Source organism: Hordeum vulgare, chromosome 1H (assembly GCF_904849725.1).
Source record: "Hordeum vulgare subsp. vulgare chromosome 1H, MorexV3_pseudomolecules_assembly, whole genome shotgun sequence".
Classification (NCBI taxonomy): Eukaryota; Viridiplantae; Streptophyta; class Magnoliopsida; order Poales; family Poaceae; genus Hordeum; species Hordeum vulgare.
This window is the reverse complement of record NC_058518.1, coordinates 222,613,230-222,624,314: the sequence shown is the minus strand read 5'-3', so window position 1 is coordinate 222,624,314 and position 11,085 is coordinate 222,613,230. Positions and strand designations below refer to the sequence as shown.

The 11,085-nt window shown below is 45.7% G+C and overlaps 1 long non-coding RNA gene across 1 annotated transcript; it reads right to left on the bottom strand.

The window, feature by feature from the left end:
• Window positions 1–317: 317 nt before the first annotated feature.
• LOC123408958 lies at window positions 318–4,702 on the bottom strand. Its single transcript, XR_006612813.1, has 2 exons — window positions 4,345–4,702; window positions 318–568 (listed from the first exon to the last, which is right to left on the bottom strand). It is a non-coding gene; the product is annotated as an uncharacterized LOC123408958 (long non-coding RNA).
• Window positions 4,703–11,085: the final 6,383 nt, after the last annotated feature.

The window sequence follows — 11,085 nt, the reverse complement described above, 5'->3', positions numbered from 1 at the left end:
AGGAGCGTGCCGATGAGCTAGTGAGTCGGGACCGTTGTCAGTCAGTCATGCCCTCCATCGCTCCAACCATGCATCCTCAAAGCAGCGACACTCAATGTAGATCTCCATGTTCCATGCCATCACTAGGGCTTCCATGGTGTGTGTGTGAGCTTCTTTGCTTGCGCAACCCGGTACTCCACCCCCTTCTATAGGAAGTAAATTGTAACGACTAAGATGCGTCCCTTTCCTTATTTGTGGGCTTGGCCTTGAAAGGGGAAAGAGGCGCATATACGCGTTTCGCAAGCAAATCATCATAGCAATATAAATAACTGAAAGAGTGACGAGTAGGGAACACACTTTCCATCTGATAAAGTACATAGTCATACATTCATACATTATTCAGAACATGGAATGGTCCGGCTAGGAAAAGATAAACAACAAAAGCTATGATATCCCGCATGCTGGCCCCACGATCACGACCACGACCTTTAGTTCTCGGGATAAGTCACATGCAACCTGCCGCTGTCCTCATCGAACTCCTACTTCAGCTGGCTGGCATCGGGAACTCCTGCATCAGGGGTTCCTGTACCTGTGGGTGTTTGTAGTAAACCGTGAGACACGAGGACTCAGCAATCTCATGACCTAGGTATCGAGTCTAACTGAGTTAAATGGGTGAGATAGGTTGAGTGTTTGAGTTTGAAGCATCCTAAGCTTATATGGTGGATATCTTAAGATGAACAAAATTAATATGTGGTGGTCTAGTAAGACGATCGAAGACTAGAATGATCACTAAGTGATCCTGAACACCTACTTACATCATTCATAACCCCATCGTGTTCTTGATCAGAGAAGGAGCTCTGAAAGAGACAATCACGGTTATGCACTCAGTTTGCAAGTTTTATTACAATTACTTTAAGTTGTCTAGAACCGGATGTTAACAAAATATCCATGTTTCCCACATAACCGCGGGCATGACTTTCCAAAAGATTAAATCCTGCAGGGGTGCTCCACCTAGTCAAGCACAAATTACCACAGGCCTAAAAGTAATCCTCTACCACGAAACTCGTGATCTCGTCGGATTCCTTAGAGGAAAACCTAAACTCTGAGAAGACCCAAAGTCTCACCGGAATCCCAATGCGCAAGATATATCGCTAAGGTAAGACAAGTCTAGCAAGACCGCCCGATGTGTCGACGACCCTGATAAGAGCCGTGTATCTCTGTCTCAGGACACGTCGGATAAGCACAGCGTACAGTGGCCTGATAGACATCTCCCGGGTTGCCCTGGGTTCGCCCCGCAAATGGCTCTGGGTTTGACCAACACTCATGAGGAGCACTCTCCCGGGGGTTGATTTAGTTCCTCGGGGTAGCTATTCCCTATGCATTTAATTATTAAGTTGTTACCAGATTAACACCAAAGTCGGGTCTTGCAAGACAAGTCTTAACACTATACGATTTATCGAGGGTGTCCCCATAACAACCTCGAACGTGTTAGATGTGCTCATTTATGGAATAAAACACCGATAGCCAAAACTAAGGTGGCAACAACGGAACAAATCACCCGGCAAAAGGTTAGGCCTTCCGTTATTTACCAAGTATATAGGTGCGTTAATTAAATAGTAGTTAAATATGATGATATCAAATTGTCCATGTATCACATGGATCAGCTGGCACCTGCAACTAGCAACGCTAACAATTAGCGGTTGAGCAAGCCTATACTAGCCAAACAATATTTGCTAGGAGGGGAAGTGTTTGAGGTTTCATGGCAATGTTTGGTGGCATATATATCATGTGGTAGGCAGCGGAGATGTAACGAAGGAAACGTAACACTAAGCATAACGAAGCTAGAAACGGTATCAAGGCCATGATCATCTTGCCTGTGATTTCTTCACACTAGAACTGCTCTAGTTCTTCTTGCACGAACTCTCCGGACTCCTCGAACTCGTTTTCGGCCCCGGTAACAACACAAAAGAAACAAACATCTATAAACACCAGCAACAAATGATGCAACAGACAATATGATGCATGTATGCACTGCTCCAAACAAGCACATAAAATAATCCTACATCGATAAAACTATTGCCACCTCACCACAAGGGTACTTTCTACATGAATGCTCAAAATCAGAAACCAAAAACACCATTGGATTCCTTGGATTCTTCTACCCCAAATCCATATATCATAGTGCCATCTTAGCATACAGAAAAGCTCTACAAACAACAAAAGAAAATCTACACACAATCAAAACTACAACACATAGTCAAGAACATGAGCTGTTCTTGAGCCTTCCCAATTTGGCATATGCCAGAATAAGCAAATTCCTTATTAGGAATTATTCCAAACATGGAATCTATCACCTCAATAGAATAAATAAAGAGAAAAAAAGAACACTAAACCAAACAGCCAGGGCCCACTGGTCATAGATACCAGGTCCCTAGTGCATGACATGTGGACCCTGTGTCCCACTTGTAAGTGGCACAATACAACATATTAACACAGAAAACTAAAAGGAAGTGGTGGGGTTCGAACCCACCACCTCTGTGCATGACATGTGGACCCTGTGTCCCACTTGTGAGTGGCATAATACAACATATTAACGGACAAAACTAAAAGGGAGTGGTGGGTTTGAACCCGCCACCTCTGTCTATATCTCAGAGGTAAGCACAACTGTGCAGGGCCGCCTGCTCTAAGAGCATTATCTAACCGAACTTCCACGCTCTACAGACGGGAAACAAACCCAGAAACAAATAAAGGGCAAACCAGGGTTAGAACCCAAAAACAATCTGTGCATGACATGTGGACCGTGTGTCCCACTTGTGAGTGGCATAATACAACATATTAACGGACAAAACTAAAAGGGAGTGGTGGGGTTTGAACCCGCCACCTGTGTCTATATCTCAGAGGTAAGCACAACTGTGCAGGGCCGCCTGCTCTAAGAGTATTATCTAACCGAACTTCCACGCTCTACAGACGGGAAAAAAAACCCAGAAACAAATAAAGGGCAAACCAGTGCTAGAACCCAAAAACAAATAAAGGGCAAACCAGGCAAATAAAGGGCAAACCAGGGCTAGAACCCAAAAACAATCTGTGCATGACATGTGGACCGTGTGTCCCACTTGTGAGTGGCATAATACAACATATTAACGGACAAAACTAAAAGGGAGTGGTGGGATTTAAACCCGCCACCTTTGTCTATATCTCAGTGGTAAGCACAACTGTGCAGGGCCGCCTGCTCTAAGAGTATTATCTAACCGAACTTCCACGCTCTACAGACGGGAAAAAAAACCCAGAAACAAATAAAGGGCAAACCAGTGCTAGAACCCAAAAACAAATAAAGGGCAAACCAGGCAAATAAAGGGCAAACCAGGGCTAGAACCCAAAAACAATCTGTGCATGACATGTGGACCGTGTGTCCCACTTGTGAGTGGCATAATACAACATATTAACGGACAAAACTAAAAGGGAGTGGTGGGATTTGAACCCGCCACCTTTGTCTATATCTCAGTGGTAAGCACAACTGTGCAGGGCCGCCTGCTCTAAGAGTATTATCTAACCGAACTTCCACGCTCTACAGACGGGAAAAAAAAACCAAAAACAAATAAAGGGCAAACCAGGGCTAGAACCCAGAAACAAATAAAGGGCAAACCAGGGCTAGAACCCTGGACGTCTTACGCTGCGAGGGACTCGGTTGCCACCAGGCTATGCTGCGGCTACTGACCAGAGCTAACAAAGAACTTAATCTATAACCGCAGCTACTACAACAAGGAGAAAAACTCAGGTAAATAAAAGGTGGGGCGCTGGGTTTTGAAACCCCGTCATCGTGGTTGTTGCACATACTAGCTACCCCTACGCTATGAACCTGATCTCGACAAAAAAGGGGCATCCACATGTCCTAATTACAAAAGGGGCGTGATTCTTCTACCTCCAGCCAGCGGAGGTGAGGTTGCCGCCGGCGAGCGGAACGACGATGACGGCGGCCAAGATTGCCGGCAGGGGTGCCGATTCCTTAGAGGTTTCCATTCCCGGGGGAAGCTACCTTTTACGGCGCAAAGGGGCGACGACGCTCGAGCCGAACCAAAGCTTTGCCTTGGCCATGGCGGTCACGAGAACGAAGCAGGGGGCGCTGCGGCAGGGGAGGCACAGCGGGACGACGATGCAGCAGTGCCGCGCAAGCTGGCTGACTCGGCCGGGGGGGGGGGGGGGGGGGGGGGGGGGGTACAACCGCAGCTTTCTTTACTGAAGATCATCTTCACAGAAGAGAACGGGAGCGCGTCGAGCACGACGATGTCACGGCCGGATCTACGCTTACGGATGGCCGGATCGACGCTATGGACAGGGGGAAGGAAGAGGGGGGTCATACCACCTCACCTAGGGCACGAAGACGATGTCGAAAGAGGCTTGAGAATGTGATGGCGAGCTGCTGAAGTCCGGCGCACTTCCGAACCGGTTCTGCCTGAGAAGAAGAGGAAGCAAACAACATCGAGGCGACTCCTTGGGGCCCCGCGAGCCGTCGAAGACAGAGAGGAGCATGGGGAGGATCCCTTCGCGTGCACCAGAGGGAGAGGGAGCGATGAAGATCAACTCCGGGCCCGAGCTGCTGCTCAGCCGGAGCACGGCGGACGCGGCGACAACAGGGCGCGAAGCTATCTTACCTCGCGGCGGCGAGGCGAAGTGGAGGGAGGAATGGGTCTAGGCAAACTAGGGCAACACGGGGGACACAACTTACAGGCGGCTCGGGCTCTCTCCGGCCGTCAAATCGACCGGAGGGCTACGAGGCTCCCCTGGATGGTTGACGTACAAAGGAGCACGAAGACTCCACTTAGGGTCTAGCTGGGCTGCGCTGTTAGCTGGGCCTGGGGGAAGAGGGAGCCCAGCACACCTCTCTCTCTGGAAAACAGCAAAGGGATTCATGTTTTAAATAAGTGCACAAAAATAGCTCATAGCGGAAAACAGGAAATGGTTTTTAGTAAGAAGAAAATATCTTTGGTCTACTAAAACCATGCCACTAATTATAAGAATATAAGTAGTCATTTTTGGAAGAGCAAAATAATTCCTTTTCTTTAACATGGGGCTCTGTTTTTGATTAAAACCAAAATGAAAACGACCTCAAATAACTTTGCTGTTTTAAATAACTTGAACATTTTAAATAGCCCAAAAACAGAAACTACAAATCTGCCCTAAAGTTATTGAAAAGAGAGGGGTTTGGCAATGTTGCAACAAGGGTTTTTGAATGCTCTTGTTACAAACACACCACACTTCACAACGTCAAAAACAAGATCACATTCACTCACATGATCACCAAGGTGACATTCAACACAAGATCAACCAACCCATACAAAAGGGAAAAGAAATATGATATGCATGATGCAAGAGATGCACATGAAATGACAATGCCACAAGCCTCACATCCATTCACATAGCATCAACGGAGTTGCCAAACATGGAAAGGATTACAAAAGGGGAACGAAAAACACTTGGGCTATTACATAAATGTAGTGCACAAGGGTTGTCACGTAGAAGTCGTGTCCCGCTCCACTAGCGGCCTCACCACCCGCATTCGGGTCATGGTGGTAGAGTTAGTAATGACCCCGGTGCCTCACGGTGGGCTCGCGGCCAAGGAGGACGAGAGTGTGGTGACAGCCACAGTGGCCACCGCTATACTGGTGGCCATGACAGCTTCCGATGTGGTGGAGGCCACCGGCAGAAGCTGACCTCGGATAGTGGTGCGGAGTGTTGTGCCGTGCACACACACACCAGGGACACCACATTCACTACATGCTTCAGAGGACCGCCGCACCGACGCAGGGAAGCCTCCTAGCTAAAGATGTCCTCTTGTGAAGTGGTTGAGCGATGATGATCCGACGCTGTCATTGGTGATTGGGGGAGAAGCAAATGAGAGAGGGAGGGGATGAAGTCCATGTGGAGTTTTTGATCATGAGGGTCTATATAGCAGGCCGACAAGCATTAGGTTTTTGGGCAATTTTGCCGAACCGGGTGAGAAGCTAGCGCAGAACTGTGCGGGAACTGGCACATTGCGCACAAGAACAAGTTCATTGATGCCTCTTCGACATGATGCGTAGCCAAAAGAAATGCATGTGCGGAGCAGAATCATGCACTAGAATCCTTGGGCGGAAACGCAGTGACAAGACGGGACACAGGAGGAACAAATGATAAGTACACATTTGATTAAGAAGAGAAAATAACGTTTTTGTTTTATTATGATATATTTTTTCCCCAGGACGTCGATGACTCCCAACAACTAGTCGTCTTGTATACGGCCAGTCCATGCGTGTTTAACTGAATATGCATGTGGTTGGTCGAGGTTGAGGTGGCTGCCGCACGCTCTGGGTTCGTAAGGATGGTTTTTTTGGAGGGATTTCGTCAAGCCGGACGGGATGCTTGCGCGGTTGCACGTGAACGGGATCACCGATACATGGCCAAATAAAAGACTTGTGCGGTGCTCAAGCGTACACTAGATTCCTTCAGCTTTAGTGCGGTGACAAGACGTGCGAGAGGAGAACGGGGTGACACGCATGCACACGAGTAATAATAATAAAACATCTACACTATTAATACATAGTGTTAGGGATATTATCTGTGGTGTAACCCGCCCTAACTGTGCCGGGTCACTAAAGGGGTGACTCATACTTTGTTAAGGCAAGCCTTAGCCCAGAGACCCATGAGTCGGATGGCGGTCCATGATTGATGTAGAATATAAGCTGCCAAGGAGGACCCCTAAAAAAAGCTGCCAGGGAGGTTTCTAGTCTTGGAAAGCACGGCGACTTAGAGATATGGAAGACCACGATCTGTAGCGTGGCTAGGACTCTTGTAAACCCTAGGGCCTCGACCTGTATGTAAAGGCGAGTCCCTGGGGATGTAGGGCAGGTTATAAACCAACGGTGGCTCCTTCACTAAGTCCTTTCACGAGGACATCTATCATGACAAAACCACGACAGTTGGCGCCCACCGTGGGGCTAGCGCATGGTGGAGTTGAGTTCTCAAAGGGAGCCCTACCAGGGTCAGGAAGCTATGCCGTCGTCATCATGACAAAGAGCCGCCGTGGAAAATACTACATCGACAACTCGCCGTGGGGGCCTGAAGCCGATTCAATTGAGTCCGGTTACAGGGCCCCCTTCAGCAAAATCAACGTCTTCATCGGCATGTTTGGAGCGCCCGTACCTGAGCCGGACACCTCCACCGACATCGTTGAGTCTGCCAGGTATGCTCTCCCCATCGCACGTCAGGACAGGAGACGCCACGTTTTCGTTGGTTTTTCGCAGGGAGCCAGCGTAGAGGACGAACCAGCAGTCCAGGAGATCACCCCCGTGAACTCTGACGACGAGTCATCCATGCACGACACAAATTCAATATACCCTCTCTATGAGGGACAACTCGGAGGGTTGCCACTGGTGGCAAACTCCAAGTGCTTTGAAAGATCTCGTCGACAAGTCGCCATCTACATGGCGGGGGCGACACAACCTTTCTACGTCTTAAGCTTGCGTTGGTTTTTCCCTTGAAGAGGAAAGGGTGATGCAGCATAGTAGCAGTAAGTATTTCCCTCAATTTGAGAACCAAGGTATCAATCCAGAAGGAGTATCAAGATGAAGCACCGATGTACGTGCGCAAAAACAGCAAACTTGCACCCAACGCTACAAAGGGGTTGTCAATGCCTTCACGATTGATTGCAAGGTGAGATCTGAAGGTGGAAAGTGCAACAAAAGAAAAGTGTAAGGCGGAAAATATGATGTGAAGTAGACCCGGGGGCCATAGTGTTCACTAGAGGCTTTTGTTAAGATAGCAAATATTACGGAAGGTGAACGAATTACTGTCGAGCAATTGATAGAACCACGCAAAGTCATGACGATATCTAAGGCAATGATCATACATATAGGTATCACGTCCGAGACAAGTAGACCGATACTTTCTGCATCTACTACTATTACTCCACACATCGACCGCTATCCAACATGCATCTAGTGTATTGAGTTCATGACGAACATAGTAATTCCTTAAGCAAGATGACATGATGTAGAGGGATAAATTCATGCAATAGATATAAAACCCATCTTTTTACCCTTGATGGCAATCACACGATGTGTGCCTCGCTACCCCTTCTGTCACTGGGTGAGGTCACCGCATGGTATGAACCCAAAACCAAGAACTTCTCCCATTGCAATAATCATAGATCAAGTTGACCAAACAAAACCCACAACTCGAAGAGAATTACAAGGATATGAAATCATGCATATAAGAGATCAGAAGAAACTCAAATAAGTTTCATAGATAATCTGATCATAAATCCACAATTCATGGATCTCGACAAACACACCGCAAAAGAAGATTACATCGGATAGATCTCTATGAAGATCATGGAGAACTTTGCATTGAAGATCCAAGAGAGAGAAGAAGCCATCTAGCTACTAGCTATAGACCCGAAGGTCTATGGTGAACTACTCACGCATCATCGGAGAAGCAATGGTGTTGACGAAGAAGCCCTCCGTATCCGAATCCCCCCCTCCGGCAGGGCACCAGAACGTGCCCAGATGGGATCTTGCAGAGACAGAACCTTGCGGCGGCAAAAAATTATTTTCGTGGATTTGTCCCGTGGTTTTGGATTTTTCGGGGATTTATAGGCGGAAGAAGTAGGCCATACGAGCCACAGGGGGCCCACAAGCCTGCTAGGCGCGGGCCCCCTGGCCGCGCCTAGGGGGCTTGTGGCCTCCCCTGGTGGCCTCTGCCTTGGTTCTCATGCTCCCTGCGTATATTATGTTCCGAAAAAAATATTTTCAGAGGTTTTATTCCGTTTGGACTCCGCTTAATATTCTCCTTTGAAAAGGGTCAAAAACACGAAAAAAATAGGAACTCGCACTTGGCACTGAGTTAATAAATAATCCCAAAAAAGATATAAAAGGCATACAAAACATCCAAAGTTTGACAAGATAATAGCATGGAACCATAAAAGTTATAGATATGTTGGAGATGTATCAAGCATCCCCAAGCTTAATTCCTGCTCGTCCTCGAGTAGGGAAGTCATAAAGACTGAATTTTTGATGTGGAATGCTACCTAGAATATTTGTCCTTTGTAACTTCTTTCATGTGACATGAATGTTCAGATCCGTAAGATTCAAAACAATAGTTTGCTAGTGACATGAAAACAATAATACTTCAAGCAAACTAGCAAGGTAATCATGAACTTTCGAGATAACAAGACCGAAGAAAATTATCCCTACAAAATCATATAGTCTCGCTATGCTCCATCATCCCCACACAACTAATTTAAATCATGCACAACCACGGTATTGGCTAAGTAATTGTTTTCGTACTCTTACTTTCTCAAACCTTTTTCAACTCTCATGCAATACATGAGCATGAGCCATGGATATAGCACTATAGGTGGAATAGATTGTGGTGGAGGTTGTGAGACAAAAAGGAGGATATGGTCACATAGAGTCGGCGTATCAAAGGGCTATGGAGATGCCCATCAATAGATATCAATGTGAAAGAGTAGGGATTACCATGCAATGGATGCACTTAGAGCTATAAGTATGTGAAAGCTCAAAAGGAGAACTAGTGGGTGTGCATCCAACTTGCTTGCTCACGAAGACCTAGGGCAATTTTGAGGACGCCCATCATTGGAATATACAAGCCAAGTTACATAATGAAGATTCCCACTAGTATATGGTGGTGAGTAACCTGGAAATGGTTATGTGTAATAACCAACGATAACCGAGAACGAATATCTTTGATCTGCATACATGTTGTAATGCACTGTGTAATTATGTATTATGGAGAAATACCACATGAAAATCGGAAGTGTTTGCTTGTCCTTTAGCTAAGTAATTTTGTTTAAATACACTTGTTAGTGAGCTATTCATATGTCGGCATTTTTTTTGCCTTTTGCTGTGTGTTGACTGTATCTCAAGGATAACTTTGTACTCAAACTGTTGTAGATGCACTTATGCCTTTTCTATCTCATTTGCTTCTTAACTTGTCAATTTGTGCAATTATATGTATATTAAAGAAAACCCATAGTTATGTATTGGTTTTAAACCCACGTTTATGTATTGGGTTTAAGTTGGTTTGGGTGGAAAAAATAATGGGTTTAGTTTTGGTTGGGCTGAAAATGACATCAAATGGGTATGGTTTTGAGAGATAAATGTATGGGTATGGTTCAGGTATGGTTCAAGTATGAAACCATTCTCAGGTTTAGTGGTGACAAAATAAGAGACTCTCAATCATGAAGAACATGGTGCTATTATGAAGCACAAGTGTGGAAAAGATAGTAGCATTGTCCCTTCTCTCTTTTTCTATTTTTTTGTTTGGGCTCTTTGGCCTCTTTCCATATCTCTTTTTTTTGTCGGCAACTTTGGCCTTTTTTTATTTCCTCACATGGGACAATGCTCTAATAATGATGATCATCACACTTTAATTTACTCACAGCTCACTGCTTAGAACGATGAGGACTCTATGTGACATGAATGTTCAGATCCGTAAGATTCAAAACAATAGTTTGCTATTGACATGAAAACAATAATACTTCAAGAAAACTAGCAAGGTAATCATGAACTTTCGAAATAACAAGGCCAAATAAAATTATCCCTACAAAATCATATAGTCTGGCTATGCTCCATCATCCCCACACAACTAATTTAATCATGCACAACCCCGGTATTGGCCAAGTAATTGTTTTCGCACTCTTACTTTCTCAAACCTTTTTTAACTCTCATGCAATACATGAGCATGAGCCATGGATATAGCACTATAGGTGGAATAGATTGTGGTGGAGGTTGTGAGACAAAAAGGAGGAGATGGTCACATCGAGTCGGTGTATCGAAGGGCCATGGAGATGCCCATCAATAGATATCAATGTGAAAGAGTAGGGATTACCATGCAATGGATGCACTTAGAGCTATAAATATGTGAAAGCTCAAAAGGAGAACTGGTGGGTGTGTATCCAACTTGCTTGCTCACGAAGACCTAGGGAAATTTTGAGGACACCCATCATTGGAATATACAAGCCAAGTTACATAATGAAGATTCCCACTAGTATATGGTGGTGAGTAAACCTGGAAATGGTTATGTGCAATAACCAACGATAACCGAGAACGA